Source organism: Pseudorca crassidens, chromosome 9 (genome assembly GCF_039906515.1).
Source record: "Pseudorca crassidens isolate mPseCra1 chromosome 9, mPseCra1.hap1, whole genome shotgun sequence".
Classification (NCBI taxonomy): Eukaryota; Metazoa; Chordata; class Mammalia; order Artiodactyla; family Delphinidae; genus Pseudorca; species Pseudorca crassidens.
Window position 1 is genome coordinate 36,145,430 of NC_090304.1, and position 18,755 is coordinate 36,164,184.

Genomic DNA, 18,755 nt, shown 5'->3' on the forward strand with positions numbered 1-18,755 from the left:
TCCTGCAATAATTTCATTTTCTGCTTAAGCTACTTTCTGTTGCTTGCAGTCCAAAACCTTGACTGATACAGAGCAGAGTGGTTTGTTCCACATTGGCCTGCCACAGTGCCTGAACTCTTCCCTTTGAGCTCCTAACGATTTTCTACTAAAATGCAGCTGAAAATCTTGTCAGCTAACACTGTCTCAAGAATTCATTCATCAAATCGGTTGCACTGATTTTCTTTTTTAAAAAGTTGTAGCATAATTAATATACGATAAAATGCACGGGGGCTTCCCTGGTGGCGCAGTGGCTGAGAGTCCGCATGCCGATGCAGGGGACACGGGTTCGTGCCCCGGTCCGGGAAGATCCCACATGCCGTGGAGCGGCTGGGCCCGTGAGCCATGGCCGCTGAGCCTGCGCGTCCGGAGCCTGTGCTCTGCAACGGGAGAGGCCACAACAGTGAGATTCCTGAGTAACGCAAAAAAAAAAAAAAAAAAAAAAAAAAAAAAAAAAAAGCATGGATGCAAAAGGTTCAGTTCCATGATTTTAAACAATTGCGCATACACCTAGGTAATCACCACCTAAAACAAGATACAAAACATTTCTTTCACCCCAGAAAGTGCCTTCAATCCCTCCACGTCCCAGAGGCAACCACCTTCTGATCTATCAATACAGATTAGTTTTGCCTGTTATAGAACTTCACTAAATAGAATCATACAGCATGTACTTTTGTGTCTCCAGTATGTTTTGCTCAAAATAATGTTTTTAAGATTCATCCCTATTGTTTATAGGGCTGCGTTATGACCTTCATGGGTCCTAGGGACTTCATGGGCCCCTTCCTTCATAAAAAATAAAATTTAAAATGTATCTCTTATAACTGTGTTACTATGACAAATATATCCGTCTTATATAATAAAATATTTTCTTCAACCTAAAAGTTCATTTTTTCCTTCTGATTTTAAAAGAAATTAAAACATTTTCACGGGCCTGGGCTCTGTGCCTACTATGCTGAATGGGTAAGTGAACGTTGGTTGATGTATAAGCAGTTTGTTCAGTTTTATTGCTGAGCAGCAGTCCAGGGTATGACTATCCCAACACGACTAATCATTCTCGTATGGATGGATATTTAGTCTGTTTCTTGTTTTTTGCTCCTATGACTAAGGCTCCCATGAACTTTCTTGTACCAGTGGACATATGTTTTCATTACTCTTAGGTTAATACCTAAGAGAGGAATGACCAAAGAGCTCGCTAAGGTGGGTGCACTATTTTATTCTCCAACCCACTTGGTATCAATCAATGGTGAAAATCAATCTTGGTAATTTTAGTCATTCCAGTGGATGGTAAGTGGTCAAATGGCTCATCTTTCTTTTAGCAACAGAGTCCTGAGTTTTATCAGACCACGTGGCTGACTATTTACATTCTATATTTCCCAGCATCACTTGCAAGCTGATGTGACCATGTGACGATATTTTAGCCAATGAGCTGCAAGCAGAGATAATATGTGCATATTTGAATCACATTTTAATAAGAAAGCTACCTGCTTTCCCTTCCCTTTCCTCCATTCCTTAGGCCAGGATGTGAATGCGGTACAAGTGAGCCAGCTCTGACCATGTGGAGAAAGACATCCTAGAGGATGTCAGAGTAAGAAGCTGGAACCTGAGTCCCTGGATGACTTCATAGAACAGAGCTGCCTACCTACCCTGGACTGTCCGCCCACCTCTGGGCTGTGAGAGAGAAGTCAACTTCTGTCATGTTGGAGCCACTGTAATTGTGTCACCGCAGCTTAGCCAGCATTTTGCCTAATATAAAATGCTTTTAGTCAATCTTGTCAATGGATACTTACTGATTCTCTAATGTGAGCTAAATACTGTGGTAAGGACTATAGATTTTTCCAGGATGAATCAGATACCAGATAAACGTACTCTCACCTGAGACGGCAAGTTATGAATACTTGGGGAGCTAAATAAAAGTACAAGTTAACATTATCCAACATCTCCCAAACTTTCATAGGGTAACACATGCTAAATGCCAAATGAGTGGACAGACAAGGGATGGAAACGCAGAAAAAGATAAGCCCATGGCTTTTCTTCTCTGACAGTTGGCTAGCATCAAGGCCCTGAGATAATGTGACACACCCTAGGCTACTAGGGGGACAGGGCCACAAAAGTTCAAGGCAAATGGGAAGGCAAACACATAACGGAAAAAGGCAAAAGGAACACAAGGAAGCTGGGGTAACATGGAAAGGTCCTGGGCCAGAAGACCTGCCTGCCAAGTCCAGGATTGACATTACCTTTGACTTAGATGAAGTTTCTTCATTTATTTGGCCTCCCTTTTCTTATCTATAAAATGGAAACTGTTTTATTACGTTTACTTTGCTCCAAGAAACAGAGACACACTCATGTTAACTTGAGTAAAGACGGTGAATATTGTAAGGATACACACAGTGTGTAAAGGAGACAGAATCTCAAAGAGATCTGAAAATAGGATCTGCTGTAGGATCGGGCCTCAGGGAGACTGAAACTGCAAAGTAGTTCTGTATTTAGGTCAAATGTAGGGTCTTTAGCATCAGGGATCCATGCATCTTCACTTTAGAGCCATATTTTTAGTGATACTTTAATAAAGACTTTCTGTTTCAAGCTATTGGAACACCAACTTAAAATGTTTTGAGCAAAAAAAGAAATACACTGACTCATATTGTTGAAAATGTCAGTGTGTGTGACAGCCTCAGACATCACTGGAGTCAGGCGGTCAGCCAGTGAGGCCAGGACTCACTCCCTCCTCCTCCCTTGGCTCTGCTCTCCTTCATGTCCATCTTACTTTAAGACCCCACAACATGACTCGAAGGCGGTGGGCAGCTCCAGCCTGTCATCCTCTGTTTTAGTCAAGGTCCAGGATAGGAAAGACATGGCACTCAAAGTGGGTAGTCTAAGGCAAGGGTACTAAATGGATGTTTCAAAGAGCAAAGGAGGAGAGAGGATCAGTTACCAAAACTGTGACAGAGAGAGCTGTCTCTCAGGACCTGTGATCTTCAGTAGAGGAACACAGCCAGTATGCAGCAACCCCACAGAGGAAGAGTCAGCGGAATAATAGCCCAGCCTCACTCTTCTCCTTCCCTTATCTCCTGCTGTTACTCTTAATTGGCTGCAGTCAACTAGAAGTTAGAAAGAGCTTACATTGTGCGGACCAGTTTTCTTCAGGGCACAGAGCAGGGGGCAGAAATGAAGAGAGTGGATTATTCAAGATATCAGTGCATCCTACCAGACTTAAGTCCAACAGAAAAGGGCACAATTGTAAGCAAAAGTCCCCAGCTGTGTCTCCTTAGTTCTGCCTGAGGAGCACTAAGGAGACCCTCCTGACCATCACTGTGGCCAGAGGAATGAAGCCTAGATGGGGCCAATGCCTCCCACATGTCTGTGAGTAGAGAAGGAGGTCGTACCCCCAAGGAAAGTAGCAATTTGGATTCCTTTTATTTCTTTTTCTTCTCTGATTGCTGTGGCTGAGAAGTAGAGGTCACTATTTAAAAAAAGAAAGAATGGATTTAAACAGTATCTACAGTGACCATACTTCTTCCCCATTTATTATCCCATTTATTCATATAAATATGTATGCTGAACAATTTTTTTGCAAAGGAGAGTTATAAATAAATGTAGCATGACTAAGGTATCTGGTGGGGCAAAAAGAGTTTGGACTTGGAAAAGGTAGGTGTTTGGAAGAAAATGTTTCTGTATTCCCCTGTTACAGAACAAATGCAACCATGAACGGCATTCAACAATTTAGGTAGCTGATTTGGTATATTTATCACGTTCTTGACAGTAATTTTTTTCCCTTTTGAAAGTTGTACGAGTGGAGAACTGCTGGCATATGTGCTCACATGTTTCCTGCTTCCATGCCAATTTTTTTCATTTTATAGATGGAGAAACTGAGTCACGTATCTGTTAAATATTTGTTCTAAGATTATAGAATTAAAGTTTGATGCCAGGACAAGAACCTGGATATCCAGATCGATGACAAAATGTTTAGCGATACCAGTGCAATTCTAGAATAGTCTTCAGGAAAGCATAATTCCTCTCTTTTTAGCTGATTGTCCTATTTTGTTGTATTATTCAGGTTCCCTAGCATTTTTGAGAGTGTTCTCTCATTGATCAATGCTGAAGAACAACCTATGCAAAGGCACTGTGGTGGGTGAGAGTATGGCTGGTTTTGAGGGGCCAAAAACCCAATATGACTGAAATGGAGGCATAAACGCATGGGGTAGGGGCGGGGGAGAGGACACTGGAGAGGCAGGCAGGGGCCAGACTGTACCCGCTCTCATAAGATAAATCATCATTTATAATTATTATTCAATTTTAATTTTTTAAGTTCAGTAAACTTTATTTCATTGTATTTTTAATGGTTTTCCTCTATTTAAAGTAGCCGCATATTACATTAATTACTAGTAATACATTTATTAGTACTTATTACTATTAATACATTTAATAAGTGTGTAAAAGTGAGGACGTTTTAAAGATATTAAGAATAGGTGAGTGTAGAGTACACATGGGATATAACGAATTCATGAAGGAAATATTTGAATGAGAAGAGTCTGTGAAATACTGACGTACTGGGCATTTTCATCTACCCCTTCAGATCCACTTTCTACCCTCTGCACCCTTCTCTGTGACCCCAGAGCTGACCTCTAAGGCCCGTATCACCCCAGTTTCCCTTGTCCTGTGGCTTCTAGCTGGATTTGGCCAATGGGAGGCACTGGTTGGATCTGAAAAGGGGAAGAATGTGAGATAAGGGTCTCTACTCCCCCACATCCCTTGCAACAGGGTCACTGTGGGTCGGTCCTCTGCCAAAGGGCACTGCTCCCACCAGACCTCCCTCACAGATACAGGTGCTCTCCAAGGTTCCTGTAACCACCTTGCCACCACACCTCTCACACCCCGGCGTGGTAATGCTTCCGGCTGTTTTTGCCATTGGGACGCAGTGCCACTCCTTGTTGGGCTTTTCTTAACCCTTGTAAATCTTCTCTTATTAAATTCTCCTCACTTATCCCATTTCAACACTCTGCATTTTCCTGCCAGAACCCTGACTGGTATGCCTGATGTGGTGGAAAGTATGAACTTTGAAATCAGACATAAGTAGATTTGAATCTTGGCCATTTAATAGCTGTGTGACCTTGGGCAAGTCCAAGTAGAGAAGCCCAGTATTCATCACCCCAGGAAGACTCTACCCTGTAAGTTCAGGCATCACATCTATCTCACCAATACAGCCCCAGCTCTTGGGGGTTGTGTTTAATACTTAGTTGGTACCCAAGAAAAAACTTTTGTATGGATGGATTTCATCTTTTATGTGGCCTAGAAGGAGAGTAAGAGAGCAACTTGTCAAACATTCTTACTTTTCAGGTGATACACAAGTGAAACCAGGTAACTCAGACTGGGACTTGAAACCACGTGTCAGGACTCAAACACAGCCAAAACCCAGATTGGGACTTGAATCCACAGTCTTTTAACTGAAATCACACACCTGGTCTCAGGACTTAATGAAGCTCAGGTCCTTGCTGTCTCATCACAGAAAGAATTCAGTGAGAGACACAGTGATAGGTAAGAAGTGGATTTATTTAGAGAGAAACACACTCCACAGAGTGTGGGCCATCTCAGAAGGTAGGAGCGGCACCAGGGTATGGGGTTGTCCGTTTTTATAGGGGTGGGTAATTCCATTGGCTAAAGAGTGGGAGGAATATTCCAGCTATTTCGGGGAAGGGGTGGGGACTTCCAGGAACTGGGGCACCATCCACTTTTTGACACTTATGGATGGCCTCAGAACTGTCATGGTGCCTGTGGGTGTGTCATTTAGCTTGCTGACGTGTTACAGTGAGCATATACTGAGGCTCAAGGTCTAGTGGAAGCTGACTCGCCTGCCATCTTGGACCCGTTTGGTTCTAATCAGTTTATGTTGTGTCCTCGGGCTAGGTTATGCTTTTAAAGGTTGTGTCCTGCCCCCTTCCCTCCTGTTTCACAAGGCTGAGGTATAACTTGTGCAAGTAGTAAGCCTCAGATGGGCTCTTTAATGGAAGCAACATAGGAAAGGGTTTAAAAAAAAAAAAAAAAAAAAAAAAAAAAAGGAGGGCTTCCCTGGTGGCGCAGTGGTTGAGAGTCCGCCTGCCGATGCAGGGGACATGGGTTCGTGCCCCGGTCCGGGAGGATCCCACATGCCGTGGAGCGGCTGGACCCGTGAGCCATGGTCGCTGAGCCTGCGCGTCCAGAGCCTGTGCCCCGCGACCGGAGAGGCCACAACAGTGAGAGGCCCACGTAACGCAAAAAAAAAAAAAGGAAAAAACATGGCAAGTAACTCATGGGCAAAGGGTGCCCTGCCCACTCCACCAACTGTCCTTACAAGAGTTCATCTCCTTTCCCATATTACCCACTTCAAAAGACAGTTTCCTTCTGAGGGTAAATTCTGTTGAGATAGCATGTATTCTTTCCAACAAAGAGGAAGCAAACTGAGGGAAGGCACATGAAGGACCCAAGGGTCCCATGCAGAAGACAGTGAAGGAGCGCCAGATGGGGCAGAGGGTTTATTTGAGACACAGAGCCTGATGAGCAGAGAAGCCACAGATGTCACGAACCGTGAAAGTCAAGAAGTGAAGAGATGGTGTTAGTGTCCTAGGGCTGCTGTAACAAATTACCATGAATTGGGCGGCTTACGATAACAGAAGTTTATTCTCTCACAGTCCTGGAGGCTAGAAGTCTGAAATCAGTGTGTCGGTAGGGCCATGTTCCCTCTGGAGGCTCTTTCCTTGCTTCTTCCAGCTTCTGGTGGCTTCGGGCATCCCTTGGATTGTGGCTGCAGACTCCAATCTCTGCCTCTGTCTTCACATGGGCTTCTCCTCTGTGCGTCCATGACTTCTCTTGTATCTCTTAGAAAGATACTTGTTGCTGGATTTAAAGCCAACCGAGAGAAATACAGCATGGTCTCATCTGGAGATCCCTAACTTAGCTACACATGAAAAGATCCTTTTTCCAAATAAGGCCACATTCACAGGATCCAGGGGTTAGGATATGAACATACTTTTTTGGGGGGGGGGGAACCATTCAACCTACTACAGATGGCAAACAGAACAAATGTTAGCCAAATTTTAAGCAAAAGAGTTGCTTGATGAGCTCTACATTTAGTGGATAAAAAGGAAGCTGGAAGTAGGGTGCAGAGAAGGGATAAAAATAGAAGAGGGTTTTTGGTTGAAGCTCTTGCCGGATAGGATGAAAGCATGGACCAAAGCAGGCACTGCAGGAAAGAGAAGGAGGTAAGTATATGAAAGATTTTATAAAATAACTATTGACCTTGGTTATTTGAAGTTCTCTGCAACAATATAGAAAGAGCATAGGATTTCAAGTTATCAGACCCAGGTGTAAGCCCCAGCTTGTACACTGACTAGCTGTGTACATTCAGTCCAGTCCTTTGTCTCTGCAGCTATAAATTGGGGATAATGGCAAAACCAGTTCACTATACAGATTTATGGCAAAATTCAAATTAGACACCACATGGGAAGGCAGTGTAGGCTGGTAGCTAAGTGTACAGGCCACAGCATCGGTCCACCTGGTTTAAAATCCCAGCTCTGCCACCAGCTATGTAAGTGACCTTGGGCAAATTGCTTACTTTCTATTCCTTGGTTTTCCCATCTGTAAAGGATAGATGATAATAATTACCTAACTCATGAAGTTTTTGTTGGAGGGTTAAAAGAGATGATCCAAATAAAGCACTCAGTATCTAAAATACAGTAAGCGCTGAATAAATATTATCTTATTATGGGAAAGATTTTTGTCAACATCTAAGTACTTACAGCAGTGACTTGCAGTTCTGGCTACAGATGGGAATCTCTTGAAACTTTATAAAAATAAAGATGCTTGGGCTTTGCCCTAAACCTATTAATCAAGACCAGTAGTTTTTAAAGATCCTCAGATGATTCTGCTGCACAAAGGAGAAATTCACCACAGCAGGACATGTTATTAGGATCCATTTCCTAACAACATCCATCAGGAGAAAAAGCATAGTCTTTATCTTAGGGAGACCATATAGTAGCCTGAACCAACCTGGGCTTCGCTTTTCCTTTTTTTTTTTTTGCGGTACACAGGCCTCTCACTGTTGTGGTCTCTCCCGTTGCGGAGCACAGGCTCCTGACGCGCAGACTCAGCGGCCATGGCTCACAGGCCTAGCCGCTCCGCGACATGCGGGATCCTCCCAGACCGGGGCACGAACCCGTGTCCCCTGCATCGGCAGGCGGACTCTCAACCACTGCGCCACCAGGGAAGCCCCGCTTTTCCTTTTTGTAAAAGTATCAATACTTACATAGCACTTATGATATGCCAAGGACCATTAACTCACTTAATACCCACAATATCCTTATGAAGCAGGAGTGATTATTACAGATAAGGAAAATGAGCCACAGAGAGGTTAAGCAGATCATCAAAAGTCACACAGTTAGAAAGTGGTAGAGCCAGTATTGGAACTGCAGTCTTCTGGCTCAAACAACTATAGCAAACAGCTTCTCTCAAAGCTATAGTGACTCTCAAAGCATGTAACCTCTACATCTCAGTTTTCTTATCTGCAAAATGAAGATTATAACATTACTTACTTCCTAGGAGACTTGTGAAAATGAAGTGAAATGCTGCCTGTAAAGCACTCAGCAATGTATTTAGTACCTACTAAGCACTAAATGAAAGTCAGCCATTATTAATCATTTTAATATTATCACTAATTATTCAGTTTCATAGAAATATAATGCAGGTTCCAGCTCAAGTCTAACTAATACTCTGAAATATCTGAGCCTGTTTATCGAGCTGCTCGGGCAGGACACCTGGTTTAAGGCAATGCAGAATCTATCACTTACATTTACCTCCTGAGCCTCTGTTCATTTCCAGTGCTCACATGTCACAGTCCAATGGTGCAGGGGGACTTGAAAAGCTAAAAGGTCTGTGGTACTAGTGAACAAACAAAAACTCAGCAAGACATTGAAGAACAAGCAACTCTGCTTCAAGGGGCCCTGTAAGTAAAGGCAAAGTGAAAGCAGAGTGGATATGCTTCCGTCTTCCAAAGAGAATTTCCTACCCTTTAACTTATTAAGGAAATCAGAGCCCTGACATGAGGATAAGAGAGAGACAGGGAGAGAGTGAAGGAGAGAGAGAGCAATGAGAGCATTCTTGCCAGATAACACATATGACACATACTTCCAAAAAACACATAAATGCATTTCATAGGTTGTGTAAGTCTCTAGGAATAAGAGCTGGAGGAAATTCAAACTGATAAGGTAAATGACAGCCTACTGGGGCTAGGGAAACTCAGGTTACACAATATTTTACAATTCCCGACACAAGCACTGATTACAGTAACAGATAGAGAGGGAAAAAAAAAAAATTAACGTGTAAGAGTGTGTGTTTTGTAGAATTTTTTCAGATCTCTCAACTCCTGGAAGCATCAGCCCTCTTGCTTAGCTTCCACCACAAAGCACAAGAGGGCGCCAGAGACGGTAGAAATTTTTGTTTTCCCAGGAACCACTCAGTGTTAAAAAGTCTTCTCTGATCTTTATATAAATAAGGATGCTTATTAGTAGTTCTCTTGAGTTTTAAAAAATGAAATGACTATGTGCATAAGTTTATTGGCTAATACTTTCGGGTGAGGTGGGTAGTTCACAAGTGAAAACGCTAAAATATGTAAGCAGTATTGGAGAATGCAGAGGGTAAGGAAGATTGCTAATGATGAATCAATTCACTTGTCAAATTATTAGTTGCTTTCTGTGTGTCTGCTGGTTAGATGCTGTGAGTGCAAAGATAAATGAACCCGCAATTTTCCATTGAACTTATTAGTAACATCAGAAGTCAAAATTATCATAACACTTTATTTTTTCTTATTTAAAACTCTCTTTATCCTCTTCATCTGTTCACGCATTAATGTCTTCAGAGGGATTCTGTGTAATGGTTAAGCACAAGGGCTTCGAAGTAAGAGGTAGAGATGAGACAGGTACTAATATTATTTCCATTTTACAGATGAGGAAACTGAGAGTAAAAACCACTAAGTAACACATCTCCGATCACACAATTAATAAAGGAAAGAATCAAGGTCTGAATCCGTTTCTAGTCTTACTCTTATTGTAAAACTGACATTTTTTTCAGAAACTGTCATTCCCCCCAAATGACACAAATACCCTCTGGTATAATACATGTTTAAAAAGTATGACCTCTGGGGCTTCCCTGGTGGCGCAGTGGTTGAGAGTCCACCTGCCGATGCAGGGGACGCGGGTTTGTGCCCTGGTCTGGGAGGATCCTGTATGCCGCGGAGCGGCTGGGCCCGTGAGCCATGGCCGCTGAGCCTGCGCGTCCGGAGCCTGTGCTCCGCAACGGGAGAGGCCACAACAGTGAGAGGCCTGTGTACCGCAAAAAAAAAAAAAAAAAAAAAAAATTACATGGTTATGAAAACATGAAAAAACCAAGCAAGATATACAAGGGAAGACATAAATTGAATTCATACATTTCTAGGTAAAATAGGTTAAAAAATCTCATTGTGATTACTGAATTCCTTATATTGATTGGTCCGGGTGGGTAACATAGGATTTGGCTAAAGGCAAACTGGAAACAATTTATCCAAATACGATTTGGAAGAAAGCAGTTTAGTTGAAATTAAATTGGCTCAGAGGACAATGTGGTCAAAAGAAAAGTTTGATGAAAACAATTTTCTCAGTTACTGGTTTTACAAAAATTGGTTAGTTTGGTTTACTTTGGGGAGAGTCATTTTACATCTGTTGGCATTTTTGTCATTTAAAAAAAATTTCTCAGAATTTCTTTTCTTCTTTCTGTTTAAAGTCATTTTAAGGATGCCTGGAACTGGGTTTTTCATCAGCTTGGAGATACGATTAACATCGATTAATTATTTATAACTGGGAATTCATAATTGACTAATTATAAAAATGAATTACCAGAACACAGTCAACTTCTCAGCGACAAATACTGCAGTTTCTCTTTCAAACATTTGAGCTCTTGGAAACTGGCTGCTTTGGGGTCTTTTCACCTCTTTTATGCAATTTACTGTTAACAGAGAGTAATGAAGGGAAGAAAATCTTGCAGGGAGGAAGCATTGAGGATTCCAGCGTGTACAAAGCCACCATTATCTGCTAAGAGTCTTCTAAAACCTCAATTTAAATTTAAAACTAGCAGGCAAACTCAACTGTAGTAGTGGAAAAGAGAAGATTAGGTGGAAGGAAGGCAGTGAGATTTTAATAATCTTGATGCTGTAAACTTGGTTGAAAGCACGAGAGGGCAGTGCAGTGCTAACTATCTCAGCACCGACTTCCTGAAATATACACAGACTTGCATCTAAACATGACATTAAGGAAAGGAAAAAAGTCGAACTCACAGAAACAGAAAGTAGAATGATGTTTGTCAGGATCTGAGAGGTGGGGGAAATGGGGAAGGTTAGTAAAAGGATACAAGCGTTCTGTAAAATGGATGTATTGGGACACAGGATTCTTGGAAGGATTAAATAAGACAATGTATGGGAAGAGCCTGGGACATAATAGCTGCAGCATAATTGATAACTATTATTATTGTTGAATGTTATTTTCATAGTATTTACCATTTCTGAACAAGATAAGTGATATACAATCTGATTATAACAGCAGACAGTTTACTTTCATCCTCATCATGGATGAAAAGTGTAATTAGTTTAGCCCTGTCACATTCATTCTCACGCTGAAAAACCATCTAATGACTGTGGGGATCAGTATAACTCATTCAAATATAGAAGTCAGAGTTCTTGCAGAGCCACAGCAGATGAAAATGTACTATTATGTGTTAAGATGATGCTAAGAAAAATTTTCTGAGCACAGCCCAGCAAGCCAAGAATTTATAATCCAGTTTTTCCTGTCAAATCCCAATACCTGATTCAATAACGATAGTCATGATAATGACAGTAGTCCTCATTGTTCCAGTCAACAAGACTGCTAAGCCTTAACTGACGAGAAGAATTCACCTGGGCATCCAAGTCATCCTGCCATAAGGTCAATCATGATAAATCACTATACTATGGATAAATCACTCAGCAAATAAATATTGGCTGGTGAGAGTATGAAGAAAAAAGCACCAAGGAACAGAAGGAGTCACAGAAGCTGCCTGGTCCACTAGAGATTATTGTGTGAGAATCTAACACTTAATAGCAGTTCAGAAATATTGCTACCAACCACTACTGGCCTGGACAAATACAGTCTGAATCAAGAACTCATTTGGAACATGACTCAGCCATAAAAAAGAACAAAATAATGGCATTTGCAGCAACACAGATGGACCCAGAGATTGTCATACTGAGTGAAGTAAGTCAGACACAGAAACACAAATATCATATGATACCGCTTATATGTGGAATCTAAAAAAAGGGTACAAATGAACTTATTTACAAAACAGGAGTCACAGATGTACAAAACAAACTTATGGTTACCAGGGGTTATGGGGGAGAGGGATAAATTGGGAGACTGGGATTCACATATACACACTACTATATATAAAATAGACAACTGATAAGAACCTATCATATAGCACTGGGAACTCTACTCAATACTCTGTAATGGCCTATTATGGGAAAAGAATATAAAAAAAGAGTGGATATATGTATACGTATAACTGATTCACTTTGCTGTGTTGCTAACACAACATTGTAAATCAACTACACTCCAATAAAAATGAAAAAATAAAAGAGACTTCGGCAAGTAGTTTGACCCAAAGACTGAATAACTACTGCAAACAGCAATCAGTGAGGTGGTATCCACTGTAGAAATCACCTTAGCTGGAAATTATTCATGTCCATTCAAACTGGGTTTTCCTTAAGTTTTTACCTTTACACTTGGTTACTATTTCCTTTTCAGTGAAAAATGTGCACCCTTTTGAGCATGGAGGCTGAACTAGCCTGAATAGCTCCTGGAAAAGTTTTTTGTATAAATGAATGTTCACTCTGAAAAAAAAAAAAAAAGAATTCATTTGGGAATTGAAAAGTGGAAAGACTTAGGTTTACCCCCAAGTTGTATATGAACAAAAAGAAGAGAGTAAAGTCGGCTGATAATATTTTAAGTTTCTTTTGTTGAATTGAATACTCTATGTTATATGCATTTTTAAAATCTTTTAAATTAAAAGATAGCGCTCTGTTTCATATTCTTTTTGGTACAAATCTAGCTATATGTAAAGGAATGAAATGAAATGAAAACACAGTAATTACATTTTAAAATAAACACGTGCTTGTTGTGTTAAAATAATTACATAGGCTTATTAAGAGAAAACATCCAAAACACAAATATTTATTCAAAGATAATGTAATTTTGGCAATAGCTTCGTTATGCTAACACAACAAAAATAACCCCCATATATAATCCATGTTACACTGGAGATGATTCACCATTTTCTCCAGTAACTTCAAAACCATCTGCTTTAATTAGCTCTGCTTATTACAAAATCATCCTTCTGTTTTCTAACATGCTATAAAAATGGATATCAAAATTACTATCTTCAAGGTATTGTGCTTTTGAATGAACTACCTGAATTGCAAGGACTAGCATATAGGATTATACAATAAAAAACAAAAATGTGCTCTTTGTAGGAAAACTAGTGATTTAAATCAAACCTACTGGAATTCAAAGAGAGGGAAGGTTATCAATTGGATAACTATGGTTAGTGGCCACAAGATGAATGACTTCATCTGCAAACCAAATTCCTCAATTTAAAATTGGATGGCCTTTTCCCTTGAAATTGCTTGGAGGGGATCACACACTTTCTACAGAGTCAACATTAATTCATTTGGTTGGTATTACTCTCTTTTTCCAGGATAAGATGGACTGCCTGAAAACATTAGCTCCTTCTGTAGTCATAGTTCAAAAGTGGACCTAATTGTTAGTAAACCATGCTAATTGTCAGAAACAGATGCTTTAATATGGGTAAGTTATTCTTGACAGTGTAATCATGGCATGATGATCTGCCCTTGGCATGATGATCTGCCCCTGAAATAAAGATTCCAGAATCCTAGAATTTAAGAGTTGAAGGAGACTTTAAGTCATTTAGCTCTTCTTGTAGCCACTGTTCGTATTAGGCTGGAGATTCTTCTGACTTGTAAAACTCCCCAAGGATGAAGATTCTATTCCTAGCTTACTAATTGATTCTAAGAACTTAGTAACACAGACGTCTAAGTCCTTTCCTAGAGCCCAAAGTGAATCTGATATTTTTGTTGTGGTCCCTGTAAATTTCCAAATGTATACGCCATGCTGTTGTAGAAGGAGTACTGAACTTAGAATCAAAAGACCTGGACTTGGGCTTCCCTGGTGGCGCAGTGGTTGAGAGTCCGCCTGCCAATGCAGGGGACGCGGGTTCGTGCCACGGTCCAGGAAGATCCCACATGCCGCGGAGCGGCTGGGCCCGTGAGCCATGGCCGCTGAGCCTGCGCGTCCGGAGCCTGTGCTCCGCAACGGGAGAGGCCACAACAGTGAGAGGCCCGCGTACAGCAAAAAAAAAAAAAAAAAAAAAAAAAAGACCTGGACTTGGCACTTCCTATTTGACCTTCAGCAAGTCCTTTATCCTTTCTGGGGTTCAGTTTCCTCATCTGTAAAGCAAAGCTAATAATCCTTACCTATCTCAAAGGAGGTTGTGAGAATCAAATGAGCTAAGGTATGTAAAAATGTGCAATAATTATAAAGCTGCAGACTTTCATCCTAAGCCTTGTGATATTAGGAAGTTTAGAAAGAAATAAAGATTTAGGGCTTAGATCTTAAATAATTATGCTATTAGGAATCTCGGTTATGACAGTTCTCAGTCTACACTAGACAAACCACTCACTCAGGGGTCTGAGCCCTAGGCCCCAAATCTACAAAATTTCAACATCCATCCATTGCTCTCAGACCCTTTCCAAGCAGTTTGTGAACTGTAAATCATCATACGAATTAAGCTGTTACAAAAATGACTAGTACTATTATACTAAGAGCCAGTGAGCCCCCTGTTTCAGAAAAGCCTCAGGCTAGATTGTCTAATAAGAGCTGGGGTAAGGAGTTTTTTCTTGGAACCTATAAGGCTTATCCTTTATGAATAAATCTAGTTACCAAGGACCTTGACTAGCCAAAGAATCAGATGATCCTAACATGCTAGCCAGCAACCCCAAAGTCAAAGGACCATTGTGACAAACAAAGTAGCAAGGAAAGTATCTGTCATCTGCACAGTGCTTTGCAGTTTTCTAAGCTCTTCCATGTGTTACAAACCAAATGTGTAATATGACTGCATCATGGGAGTAATCTCAGTAATCTGAGAGGTGACAACAAAAAGGAAGGAAATATCAGCTAAACCACTTAAATAACTTAAAACTGTAAAACAGATTAAATACACAGATGTATACCAAACTGAGCTATGATACTAATATCCATCAGAATGTAAATCTGGGCCATTCATACAAAGAAGTAGAGATTTGTGCCTACTCAGCATTTATTTCCCTTTTTCCCATTCTTTGCTCTGGGAAAACATCATTCATGTCCAGCTCTATGTACTTTAGGTGGTATTGACCTCATCCTTTGGTCTTAGGGTTGGCCCTGATTGAGCTAAACCAGTTTGGATAATCTTAATCTCTGTCATTACTCAGGAGCCATCCAATCACAGTAAAACCTAGAACTTTCGTTTGGAGGATATGGGAAGCATCTTCCTCCCCCCGCCCTCCCCCCCCACAGAATGTGAAAGAGAAAGTCTTGTAGCCCAGTGTGCTGCTGGCAGCTATCCTGAGACTGTAGAGAAAAGAATGGCACCTTATCCATCTCAGGGCTTTTGGGTTATGAAAGCCAATACCTTCTCTCTAGATTTAAGCTTTGAAATTGATTTTCTGTTCTTGCCAGACAAATCATTTGACATGATATTATTTAATATATAAGGGACTTTGCCATCATATATTGCATAATTGGACACTCAAAATGACTCAGTGACTCATCTCCATTTTATAAAAGAGGAAAGAAGTCTCCGATAGGTTCATGACTTGCCTAAGGTCCATACCAGGTAAATGTTAGAGCCAGAAATGGAACTATGTGTTCTGGTCTAAAACAATTTACTTTTCACTCTACCCTGTCATGTTGAAATGCCAAATTAAGGGCAGATTTTTAAACTTTCATGACCTAGGCAACATATAAGATTTTTCAATTATTAATGTTATTAAAACATGGTAGACACATATTATAAAATGAAGAATCTTAATTTTGGTTTTCAGCAATGGTTGGATTCCTTAATTTTTTTTTTTTTTTTTTTTTTTTTTGCTGTACGCGGGCCTCTCACTGTTGTGGCCTCTCCTGTTGCAGAGCACAGGCTCCGGAAGTACAGGCTCAGCGGCCATGGCTCACGGGCCCAGCCGCTCCGCGGCACGTGGGATCTTCCCGGACCGGGGCACAAACCCGTGTCCCCTGCATCGGCAGGAGGACTCTCAACCACTGCGCCACCAGGGAAGCCCGGATTCCTTAATTTTTAAACCTTTTGCATGTGGGCCCTAGCCTGTGGTCTGAGTATGCTGTAACTCGCACTGAATGTGTTGAAACTCTTGTCCTGTCCAGTATAACAAGGCAGAGATACTGATGTTAAGTTATGTGAAAGTTGGGTTGTAAACATCGCATGGTTATCGCTACTAGCACTGATGTTAAGGGCGTCCAGTGGAACTCTACAAATTGCTGTCGATTTGAAAGCATTATTCTTTGAAAGCAAGATGAGACCCTGTATTAACCTGTTGTTTGTTTTTCAGTGTTTCACTAAAAAGCCCATTCTCCAATGTCATGGGTGTGGAGTCGCATTGTAATAGAAAGGCGTGACTGATATTCATTCATTTGGCAAAAATTTATTGAGGACAAACTATGTGTCATAAACTACTAGAACTCAGTCACACATATGAATAAACCACAGTTTATTCTACCTTTAGGTTACCTGTCCTTTCGTTTTAATTCAGCCAGACAACAATTAGCAATTACTGTTTGAGCATCTTTTAGGGGAATGAGGAGTTGGAGGAAAGAAGAGAAATACTGAAACACTAAAAACTATTTAAGAATAATTAAAATGTATGTCTGTAGCACTGAATCTGTTTACAATTGGTAGCCACATAACGAACATGGTGTGGGCCCAGTTTCCAGAAAAGACTTCAGGAAGGTAGTGAAACATGAATCCAGTAATAATAGGGGGAAATTTTTTATTTTCCTTAACAGAGGGTCCCTCCGCCTCAATAAGACCTACCTTCATGCATCTGGCTCTATATAATGCTTGAATTTAAGCAAAGATTCCAGCTTTTTAAGCTGGTGTCATCATGCAGAAAATAGGAATAAAACTAAAACCTTCTTCATGGGGTGGTGTTGATTATCCAGTCATATGATGTGTGAGGTGAAAGTATTTTTATATCAGTTAGGATGCTTTCAGTTGTAAGTAACAGAAAACCAATTTTAATTTTGGCATAAATACTCCAAGGAATGTATTCTCTTCCTTAAAACCATAGTGGATCAAGCTTCAAGCACAGTTTGACTGGGGCTCTAACTTTGTTTCTCTCTGAATTTCTCTAATTTTTCCTTCTTTGTGTAATGGCTTTATCCTCAGGCTGGCTTCCAGTGTTTTTCAGGATATAGTCCTGAGATCACCCTCATCAGACTCTCCTATTGAACCAGAATCTTGGGGTATAGGGTAGGGAGAGAGTGTCCAGGAATCTTATGCTTGAACAATGTCCCAGATAACTCAGGCATGGTAAAGATCACTGGATAGCCCTGAAAGAGGAAGGTAGAAAGGACATAGTCTATTCCAGATCTCCCAATTACAGCCTATAGTGATTTAGCTTTAGCTAACTATCAATATTTGGGAAAGTACAAGTCCATTTATTCTTATTCCAGGCACTCAGAGAGAAACTGAGGTCTGAGATTCTATGAACATGATGTTTAGCCAAGTCTCATTTCCCTGTGTCCTTCCCTTCAGACATTTGACACATACACCACTGTCTTCACAGGAAAATCTATAGGGGGAGAGGCAGTTGGAAATTGAACTTGCAGAGAGTATCATTAGGATTTTTTATTGCAGCAACAAACACAGATTCTGGCTATATTAGAAAAAGAGGGGGTTCATTAGATAGATATTAGGTGCTCGCAGAAGATGAGAAGGTGTCTGATTGATCAAATGGAAATCACATCTGTTCTTTTTTTGTACATGGGATGGAGGGTGAAATCTGGCACTGGGGAACCTGGGATAAGAGCTACTATCTTCTACCAAGACTACGTACAAAATGGAAGTATCCAAAGAGGAAATAAGGAGTGGGACCTGCCTACAGTTAAACAACAACAACAAAAATTACCTGATTAAAACATGGGCAAAGAAAATAGACACTTCTCCAAAGAAGATATATGAATGGCCACCAGGTACATGAAAAACTGTGCAGCATCACTATCAACAGGGAAATACAAATCAAAACCACAATGAGATATATCACCTTACACCCTAGTTAGGATGGCTCTACCTACTAGGAAAAAGAGTAAAAAAAATATGTAAAATGTTACCCCTGTGCACACAACCACCCACAAATAAAAACTGCTTCAGCAGAGGGAAAGCAGTTAAAAATTGGCAATTTGCAGAGAAAGGAAATTAAAATTTCACATCCCGTGTGAAGTGAGCAGTCTGAAAACTATCTCCCCAAAGCCAGCTGAGACTGTGCGCTGAGGTTGGCGGCCTTTAAAGGCCTACCAGGGCTGTCTCCTGACCGTCTGTGGAGCCTTAGGCCCCAAACAATTTCC